General features: G+C 38.9%; 1 pseudogene; it reads left to right on the forward strand.

Annotated features, from left to right (window-relative positions):
• Positions 1 to 8,917, forward strand: LOC110741235 (annotated as a pseudogene).
• The last annotated feature ends 2,144 nt before the right edge of the window (positions 8,918 to 11,061 follow it).

The raw sequence follows: 11,061 nt of genomic DNA on the forward strand, positions 1-11,061 counted from the left end.
TGTCTTACTATATTGCCCAGGATGGTCTCCTGGGCTCCAATGCCTTGGCCTTCCAAAGTGTTGGGATTACAGGCATGAGCCACCACATCTGGCATAGACCGTGACTCTTTTATACAATATTCCATAACCAGAGTTTTGGTCCTTGCAGTGGTGAAAAACATCAAGAAGTAGCTTCCACATTAACTGAAGTCTTTCAGACTGGCTTCTACCTTAGCTCCCTGATGCTCACTTTTCACTTTAAAAATCAGGGCCTGTGGTAGATAGAATAACAGCCTTTCAGAGATTCATGACTTAATTTGGAAACTGTGAATATGTTATGTTACATGACAAAATGCAATTAGTTTGTTAGGACTACCATAATAGAGTATTACAAGCAGTGTATTTAACAACCAGAATTTATTGTGTCACAGTTCTAGAGGCTAGAAGCCCACTGTCAAGGTATCTGCACATTTGGCTCCTATTGTCAGCTGTGATAGAGAATCTGTTTTACACCTCTCACTTACCTTCTGGTGGTTTGCTGGAAACCTTGGCTTATAGATGCATCATCTTGATCTCTGCCTTGTCCACATGACATCCACATGTGTGTGTATATCTGTGATCAAATTTCCCCTTTATACAAGAACTTGGATTCTTGTATAAAGAATGTTGGATTAGGATCTCACTATACTCCAGTATCACCTCTTTTTAATTTAACTAATTATATCTGCAATGACCCTAAGTAAGGTCATACTCTGAGGAACTGAGGCTTAGGGCATCAACATATAAATTTGGAGGGGTTGGGGAAGAGGATAACTGTCTAATCAGGACATGTAAATTTTACTTTTGTTTGCTGGCAATGACTAAGACCTTCACTACAATGTTGACATCAACAAGATTCTCTTTGAAATTAGTGAAAGGCAGGGCATAGACCTAGATATTTCCCCTCTAACCAGATTTGGTTTCCCTACATAAATGTGGTAACTCAGCCTAGATGGTGGAGAAAATGATGATGAGGGCACCATACTTAGGCAAGTTAAGAAGAAATGAGGCAAGCAAAAGTCATCTCATTTTACACATGCACAGATCAAAACTGAGGAGGCTTAATCTTCTATATCAGACCTGGGAATTCTGCTTCCTGATGAGACACAGAAGCAACAAAATATCCTTCCTTTATCTTAGGGGACAAGTACACTCATCCAGGGAGGTCAGTATATTATTGTGTCCCTCCTCAATAAAGAAAGATAAATGCAAACATATTGTGAGGTATTTTGAAAACCCACATGAGGTTGGTTACCATGAACTTGGAGCAGTAACAACCTGATATTTTGTGTTATTATTTCTAGCAGTTGCTCAGTGGTACAGGGATACCAAAGTATAACATTTTGTATGGTAGTTGTGATAGAAAAATAGATATCAAGGTTATTTATATTAGTATGACTGGAATGATTGACTATAAGTACTAATTTTATATGAAGGATTTTAAGAGAAAAGAAGATTGAAGGATATATATCTATATATACACACACACACACATACATGTTATATTTAATTCTTTGTACATAATACCTATATTATATAAGTCTATGAAATATAATAAACTTAATGTTGTATATCATATGTAAATTGATATACATATGTAAGTAATGGATTATGTGGAATAACATGGGATGAATAAAAGAACTAGAAAAATGGATGCTGTTGTTAAATGAAAAGATGCTCAAAAAGTATCTCTAAGCTTTGGCAAGGTCCATGCCATGTCCATACATGATTGACTAATGTATTTTGCAGATGGAGGTCAAAAAAAGTGAGGATATAAGAACTCCGAGGCTGCGGCCCAGGTTTCTACATATATTTATTGAAGTGTTCCAGAATTCTCATGTTAACATCCTCAACAACCTATTCTTTCATTGAAACGTCTTTTCTAAATATCCTTCTTGTCCTGCTCTTGTAACCCTACAATTACAGACTGAAGAGACTTTAAGTTTATTGTAACCAACCTTTACTGGGACTCTCAATACTTCTCAGAATTCCTTGTACATCCCAATGGAGACTGGGCTTCAGCACAGGGCTGTGAGTCAGATTCCTAGTCCCCAAAGCATCTTGCAGAGGTACCAGCTTTGGAAAGACTCAAATGATGAGGGGCTTCTAGAAGGGCCAATCAGGAAGATTGACCTTTCTACTACACACTCTTTTTTAGCCTGCCTTTCCCTACTGAACTTGAAAAGCAGTGTGCTTGAACTGAGAAGTACTTTCCAAAGAGCCTGAATGTCATGTCTGCTTGGAGTCACTGTTCCATTTGAAAGAGGGGAAGGGTCAGATGAGGAAATGCAGGTCTTACAGGTCACATTCTGTTTTGGGGGAAAAGTCACTCTAAAAGAAATGAGGAAGAAAGAAAGAAAGTAAAAGGACCTGAACTTGGTTCTGCTTTCATTATACTGAGGATTTCATAAATAGAAGTCAAAAACAACTACAGAAAAATAATTTGCAACCAGAGATAAACCAAAAATTTCTATGATCAATGCCATCCAGATCTCTAAAATAATAAAATCTTGACTATTCCCTGTAACCTGGACTCTCTAGCAAGAACAATTGTATTCCAGATTTTGTAGGCTGATATATGAAAATGTATCATTAACTTTGTGACTATGATGATCACAATCCTACCACAAAAACATTAATGTAAAGCTGATAACCTTGGTAGTTTTTGTATATTTTTCTCTCTTTAGATGTATGTTGGGTTTTGTATTTTGTGAGCTGCATATTCTGAAGTCTGACTGCTTTGCCCCTTTTTCAAATAAGGGTTTTAAATACTCCTTTATCAAATTTTTAGACATCTAATCAATCATGAGATTTAAATGAAATCAGAAAGTGTTGACAAAAATTAAATATTTTAATACCAACAGGACCCTATTTGGTGATTGAGACAGAGAAAGCTCTATATAAGCTTCAACTGTTCAGACTGAGCAAAGAGAGCCTTCCAGCCTCACAAATTTTCAGAACTGACTGTGGCATGATCTCCATTGGAATTACCGTTGCCTGTTTGTATAATGACCCACTCAGATTTGAGGGGCCTTGGAACAATTGCTACCTCAGTAAACCCTGATGCACCAAGAAATGCTGCACATCCTTATGAACCCCACATTCATTAACTAGGCATACTAATATGTATACACATGATGTTCAACCTCACACATCAGGTATGTAGCTGGGCATGTGCCTTCACAAAACCTGCACACTTAGTGACCTTGAATGCACAGTATGATGGTAGCACACTAATTATGCATATTGATAGCAAATGACTATTCATACTTTTGTACACAGACATGCTTATTCATACACATGCTCACACTCACATGCAAATCCAGTCCCTGATGCACATACCTGTCAGACACACACAATTTACATGATATATCAGCACACTTTCATATTGCACAAAATATCCCTTCAATTGTAAATATACATACTTGCACTAAAAATACATGCATATATAGACAAACTCACACTCATGTAGTATTAAAATTTCTTGCACATTTCTGAGCATTCAAATATCCTGCCTTTTCATTTGTGCATGCAGAGGAGAGAGGAAATGTAAGGGTTAACACTTCTAGCTTTAGTCTTCATTCTCAGAGGAGGCTGGTGTAAATATGAGGCAGCAGGCTCAGGGGGAGTGGTAGATCTGATGCTTGGGGGAAGTGAAAGGACAGACCTAGTTCTTTGAATAGGTCCTGATCTGAGGTCTCTGACATAGGCTGAATCCAAGAAACTTTTTAGAACTGCTTATGAGCATGCTGTACTTGGTCAAAGATACAGTAGAACTCAGGGCAAGTGGATCCCTGTGCCTCAGCCACCTCTTCACTTCCCAGAAAGCAGTATGACTTATGGAACACTAAGAAGCAGGAAGGCGAGAAACTGTGCAGAATGGCCTGACTCACTGGGAGCTTCAGGTCTAGAGATCAATGGCCATTGAGCTTCATTCTGAGAATGGGAGAAGACTCGGTGCTCCCACTGTGTCCTCCAGGGTAAGCCTAGAAAGGTAGGAATACTGCCTCCACACAAAAATACTCCAAGAAGGAGGTTGGTTTTGAGCGTTACCCTGATCCAGTATTACTGGTTTTAGTTTCAGATACCTCAGTGAGAAAACAGAGTTCGAATTTCCCTGAAGCTATTTCTAAGCAGATCTCAATTTATTTTATCCTTTATCCCTTCTCTGACTTGAGCAACACCCTGACAGATGCCTGTATTTAGTTCCACATAATGGGTGCAGTAATTGAAGTCCAACAGAGACTGTGAGTACTTTCTTGGGACTCGAACTCATTATCACAGGTAAAAGTTGAACTCTACTCTGTGAGAGAAGATGGTTCTTAGAACCAATTTCTTAAACAAAAGGTACACAAAGATTTACAAGTTGATTTTATTTTAGAAAACAGCAAGCTTGAATCTGAAGTCCAAAGTGTGATCAGTGGGGCTACAATATTTGAAAAGGACAAGGCATTTCAGCTCTCAGTATGCATTAGGCTCATAAGATTTCTAGCCTGTCAAAAATAAAAAAAAAAAAAAATAGCACTGTAGGGGAGGAAGGAGAGTTGGGCAAGAAGGGAAATTATATTGTTCATCTTTTCCTACCTTTTAGAGAATGTACATTTCAATTTCTCAAAGCAGCAGTAGGCTCATTACCTGTGCTTCCCATATTTAAAAACCCCACACACTAGACAAAAATGGCCAAGGATTGGTTAGCTCTCTGTCCACTCCACATGACTTGTAGCATTAACTCTATTAAGTCTGCAAGTCTATGAGAAAAGAAAGACAAGGGAACTTTTAACAGTGAAGGCATTAGATTCCATGGGTCAGCAGAGAAAAGTGGAGAAAGAAAAGGGAGGTGCTTGGCAAGGGTCCCCATCTCCCAATTTGGTCTTGAGTCACAGGGCACTTCTGCTCGTCCATTGTCCACCAAGAAAAGAAAATTTGAGAGCAGAAATTCAGAGTCAGCAGAATGAAATGAGGAAGGCTGAGAGGCATCACTTCATGGGGCTCTATGAAAAGGCCATTAAGGAGACTGGGGAAAGAGTAAAGCAGAAGACAGTAACTGGTTTTTGCAAGGGCTGTAGTTTGCAAGTAGTTGAAAGACTCACCAGCCTCTAAAGCGGGCATAGAACAGGAGAATTCTCCATTTAGTCTCATGAGCAGAAGCTAATAAAGACATCATCCCAGAGAAAGCAGCACACACCCAGAGATGCCAGGAGGCCAAATTGGAGACTGTGCTAGAGGCTCCAGTCCAGTGAAGTAGCAGGGGTCCTGGGTGCAAATTCAGATCTGCCTCTAATTCAGCATGCAGTTGGGAATGCCTTCTTCATGTCTCTTTGTCATGATAGGGCAGCAATCTCTGCTTTCCCCAACTCGGGTGTGTGCCCCAATTAATCATTTTCTAGCACAGGTGGCATGAGTACCACTAAGAGCACTGGCTGTGCAGTTGTGCATCCAGACACTAACTCATTGTGTGGCCTTGGGCAAATTATGTCACTGAAGCCTATTTTTCTCATTGTAAAGTGAAGATACAGAGGTTTTGTGTACGTTAGATACAATAAAACTTAAAAGCCTGCAGTGCTGTATCTTGAAACATAGTCATTCCTTGTACAATGACTCAGAGATAATCGTACACTTTGATAAATTGCACCTTTAACCAGCACCTCTTACATTGCCTGGTGCAACAATGAGAATGGTCTGAGTGTGTTTCTCCAAGTGCCCCGAGCCTGCGGAAGTGTGTTCTCACAAGTAGACGGTGACACACAAGAGGAAAAGGGCAGGTGGAAGGAAATTCCCTGGCTCAAACAGAATATATAAAGAAGTTTGGGAAGACCAGACCAGACAGAAGGGATAGAACAGAGTGCCTGGACCCTATGTAATATGTGGCTTTCAATTTTCACCATAGCTTACATAGAAGTATTTGCCTTGAGCAAACCTACAGCTATTATCTTAATAGGATGGTCAAGCTTCAGGTTTAGAGCAAAACTTAGCAAGTCAGAGTCCCATTTATCTCATGCTGTTATAAATCTTGGGAAAATTAGAAAGAAGCAAGCCCTCTTTGGCATTATGAGGCCCTTTTAAGGAACCATTTGGTCTAGGGAATGAAACATCTGTAAGTTCCCAAAGGCAATTTGTTAAGGAGCATTGGAAGGGATACTCTTCTTGCCTCTTCCTTTGAAGGAGGTAAGAACTAAGGATTTCAATCAAAACACAGAACAACTGAGTTTAAATAGTGAAAAGGTAGTGGATAAGAACCAAGTGAGCTTTGTGCCATCAATTCTGAGGTAGAAAGTAGTCACCACAAGAATCAGTGGGTAGAAGTAACCCAGGTAAAGCAAGTGCACACCAGAGGGTGGCATTCACACAGCAGTGCAACATTTAGAAGGAGAAATGAACATTACTTTCTTTTGGACACAGCATCAAGGTAAGGTCAATTGGATTTTATCAGAACATTTAGGATATTGTTAATCCAATCATGAGTCTATTGAATAATGATATTTATTTGTTATTTTCTCTAAGGATTTTAAAAATTAAACTCCTGCCCTGTACCAAGCACAAAGATACTATGTGTAGTGTAGGGTTCAGGGCAGAGTTCATGAAAAATTTGCTATCTAGGATAGAGGCTGGCAAACTAAAGCCTGTAGACTAAATCCTCTTTGGAGTTTATTTTTGTAAGTAAACTTTTATTGGAATTCAACCATACTCACTCATTTATATATTGACTATGGATGGTTTTACACCACCGTAGCTAAATTGATATGTTGTAACTAAGACTGTGTAGCTCAAAATTCCTCAAATTTTTATGATCTGACTTTTTACAGAAAAACTTTGCTAACCACTAATTTAGGGGGGGCCTACACTAAGGATAAAATATTGAATTACAGGTACGTAATTGATCAGTAATTTATCCTTCAGCCCAAGCCCTTATGGTAACTGCCCTTAAGCTAACTCAACATCAATACATAAATTTCTATAAGCATTGAAGCCACACTGGCTTCCTAGCCTGACAAGTTGTCCGAGCAGCTTAACAGAGGGATAAATAAGACCTGTGCGAAAAGTTGATAATATCAGCTGTCAGTTTTAAAGAATAGAAGGAAAAGAATTACTATGACGTTATTTGTCATGACTTTTTTCCTTAATAGATTCTACTTTCAAGAAAACATTGATGCTTGAAAAACAACTGTACTTGCAGCGATCACATTTTGTTTTACCCTATTTTGAATGATATATATATATATAAAATAAAGAATAGTATCATTTTATGTTGCAAGATTTTATTTATAAATAAAAAGGTTGAAATTATCCCACCTTATCTTTAAACTCAATTGCCCTATTACCCAATTGTCCCATCCAAAGGCATATCAATAATAACACTTGTTTTGATTCCTATTTGCAGAGAGTAGATCACTTTCCCAATGGAGAACATATTAACCAGCCCATGGTGCTGGCTTCAGGGAACAGCTCTTCTCATCCTGCGTCCTTCACCCTGCTTGGAATCCCAGGCCTGGAGAGTTTCCAGTTTTGGATTGCCTTTCCGTTCTCTGCCATGCATGCTGTGGCTGTTGTTGGAAATATCACTCTCCTCCACGCGTCAGAATTGATACCTGCACAAGCCCGTAGCCTCTTTCTGGCCATGCTGGCTATCGCTGACCTGGTCCTCTCCTCCTCCGCCCCAGCTTCAGGAATGTTGGTCGCCATTCTGGTTTTCACATGCTCATGAGATTGAGAGTACCATGCACTGCCTCATCCAGGTGTTGTTCTTCATCCATGCCCTTTTCTTTATGGAGTCTGGGGGTGCTCATGGCTATGGTCCTGGATCGCCATGTGGCCATCTGCTTCCCACTCCGACACTCTAGCCTCATGGTGCCATCGGTCGTGATTTTACTGGGGACCGTCGTGATGCTGAGAGGGCTGTGGGTGAGCCTCTTCTGCTTCATGGTGTCCTGGATGCCCTTCTGCCAGCGCAAGCCAACCCGAATATACTGTGACACATGGCTGTGCTGAAGTTGTGTGTGCTGATACAAAGCAGAATTGTGGGTACTTAGACTCTTTGTGCCTTCTGTGGCTGGCTTTTGATGTGATGTCATAGGTATGTCGCCATGATGATTTTTAAGGCTGTGCTTCAGTTGCCTTCAGGTGAAGCCCGCCTCAAAGCTTTTAGCACATGTGCCTCCCATATCTGTGTCATCTTGGCTTTTCATATCCCAGCCCTTTTTTCTTTCCTCACCCACCGCTTTGGTCATCATGTGCCCTGAGTGGTACATATCCTGTTTGCTAATCTCTATCTACTGGTACCTCCCATGCTCAACCCCATCATTTACAGAGTTAGAACCAAACAGATCAGGGACAGAGTTACCCAAGGATGTTGTGGAAATGTCCCTTGAGTCAAGGGTCACAAAATGACCACCACTTAAATTGCACCACTGATCTAGGGACATAAACGAATATTTTTCAGACTATTACTTACCATAAGTGAGTCAGCTATCCTCCAGAAACAAAAGCAACAATTTCAGGATGCCCGGGGCAAGAGATTTCTGAGACATGCCATAAAAACTTTGTTGGCCTCAGTTCATCATCACAAGAAAATAATAAGAATATTTTCACCTATTAAGTCAGTGAATGTTTTTTAAAAAAATGTCACCTTTCACAGATGATTAAGGTAAAAACATTATTTACACTACTGGTAGGAGTACAACTTAGTACACTTCGTTTAAAAGAAATTTAGAAATGTAAATAAAATAGTTAAAAAGTATTCTCTCTATGTGTATCTATGTATCTATATCTATATATGCAATTTCCCCTCTGAGAATCAAAATTTTGGAAGCAAAAACCTGTACAAAGTAATGCATAAAATCATTATGCATAAAAACCCAACAGAAAACCAGTCAAATATTGTCCTGTTTTTTCCAATTCTGTGAAGAAAGTCATTGGTAGCTTAATGGGGATGGCACTGAATCTATAAATTGCCTTGGGCAGTATGGCCATTTTCACAGTATTGATTCTTCCTACACATTCCATTACTGGGTATATACCCAAAGGAATATAAGTCATGCTGCTATAAAGACATATGCACACATATGTTTATTGCAGCACTATTCACAATAGCAAAGACTTGGAATCAACCCAAATGTCCATCAGTGACAGAATGGATTAAGAAAATGTGGCACATACACACCATGGAATACTATGCAGCCATAAAAAACGATGAGTTCGTGTCCTTTGTAGGGACATGGATGCAGCTGGAAACCATAATTCTCAGCAAACTATCACAAGAACGGAAAACCAAATGCCGCATATTCTCACTCACAGGTGGGAATTGAACAATGAGATCACTTGGACACAGGAAAGGGAACATCACACACCAGGTCCTATGGGGGGGGAGGGGGGAGCGGTGAGGGGTGAGGGATAGCATTAGAAGATATACCTAATGCAAATGATGAGTTAATGGGTTCAGCACACCAACATGGCACATGTATACATATGTAACAAACCTGCATGTTGTGCACATGTACCCTAGAACTTAAAGTATAATTAAAACATATATATATTGTCCTGTAAGAAACCAGATGAATCAATGTGCAATTGAATATTAGATGCCTTTTAATATCTGACATTTGCAACAAGTATCTAAAGATGTAGTAAGTGATGAAGATATGCTATGTTTAGAAAAAAGATAAAGAATTGTCTTTAAGACTTGATGCCAATTCTAAAATGGAATGCATATACACAAAAAGAGATTCAAGAAATACATCCAAATCAAAGTAAAAACTATTCGGAGTAGTGAGGCTTGTAATATTTTCATTTTCTTTTTGGGCCTTAGTGTATTTTTTAAAAATATCTTCAATTGAGAATGTTTAATTTTAGTATGGGAAAAAGTCATGAAAATAACAACAGAAACACAGGTAAGGGATTAATTCAGTGCCAAAGTTTAGTGAGATAGGATGGACAATCTGAGAGGATGACAGACAGTGGCATAGATGAGAGCCATTGAAGCTCAGGGATCCAGATGTAAAATTGCTGCTGGATCACAGCTTCTTCAGGCTGCTAACTAACAATGGGGTGAGCTGAAGTGTTGGTCTCTCTTTTCCAACATTTTCTTATTCCCCTAGGACAACGGATTTCAGAATGAAGCAGAAGTTTTTGGAAAGAATGAGGAAGATCTTCTCTTCTGAATGGAATATATTGTATGGTTTAAGGTGATAGGAAAGCTATTAGAAATTTTAATAACATATTTTCATGGTAATTTCTTTTTAATTAACATTTTAAACCATTTTTAAAAGCATGCTTGCTTTCAATTCATTGGACTTGAACTGTCAACCTTTCACAGCTCTTTCTGAGAAAGCCAATGAAGAAGGTTCTAGAATTCACGGTCTTATGTTTCTAAAGCCAAAATTAGATTAAGGTGCTTTGAGTGGATTCAGGAGCAGGTTTGCCTCTTCCAGAAAAAAAACAGATTATGTTGAAGTCTGAAGATATTCCCCCAAAAGAATGGGTGTTCTGAGGAGCATTTTCATCCTTCCCAAATTTCAGAGTTAAAAGGACAATTTCTCTCTATCTGTAAATTAGTGAATGAGAAAATTTCTCTTTCTCTTTCTCTTTTTAAAATTAGCTTTCTTACTGTATAACTTGCAACGATAACATTTTAATGTTTCTATACACATTTTGATGAGTTCTAACACCTGTGCAGCCACCAGTTCCTCAATCAAGATGAAGAACATTGCAATCATTTAATAAAGATTTCTCCTTCCCCACTGTAGTTAGTCAGCCCCCTTCCACCTCAACCAGGGAAACTTTCATATGATTTTTTCACTATAGATTAATTCTTATGGCCCTAGGACTGTACATCAATAGAAGAATAGATGATTTATTATTTTGAGTCTGTCATCTTTCATGTGTATAAAGTTTCACTCAAGCTGTTGTGCATATTAGTACATTTCCTGATTTTGCTGAGCAGTATATTCCATATTTTCAACATGCCTTTACTAATATAGTGATGCTTCTCTTCTTTGCTCTAGCCCTTCTACTATTTTTATACTTCGAAACACATTAATGGCTCGTCTG

This window comes from Papio anubis, chromosome 12 (genome assembly GCF_008728515.1).
Source record: "Papio anubis isolate 15944 chromosome 12, Panubis1.0, whole genome shotgun sequence".
In the NCBI taxonomy this organism is placed as follows: domain Eukaryota; kingdom Metazoa; phylum Chordata; class Mammalia; order Primates; family Cercopithecidae; genus Papio; species Papio anubis.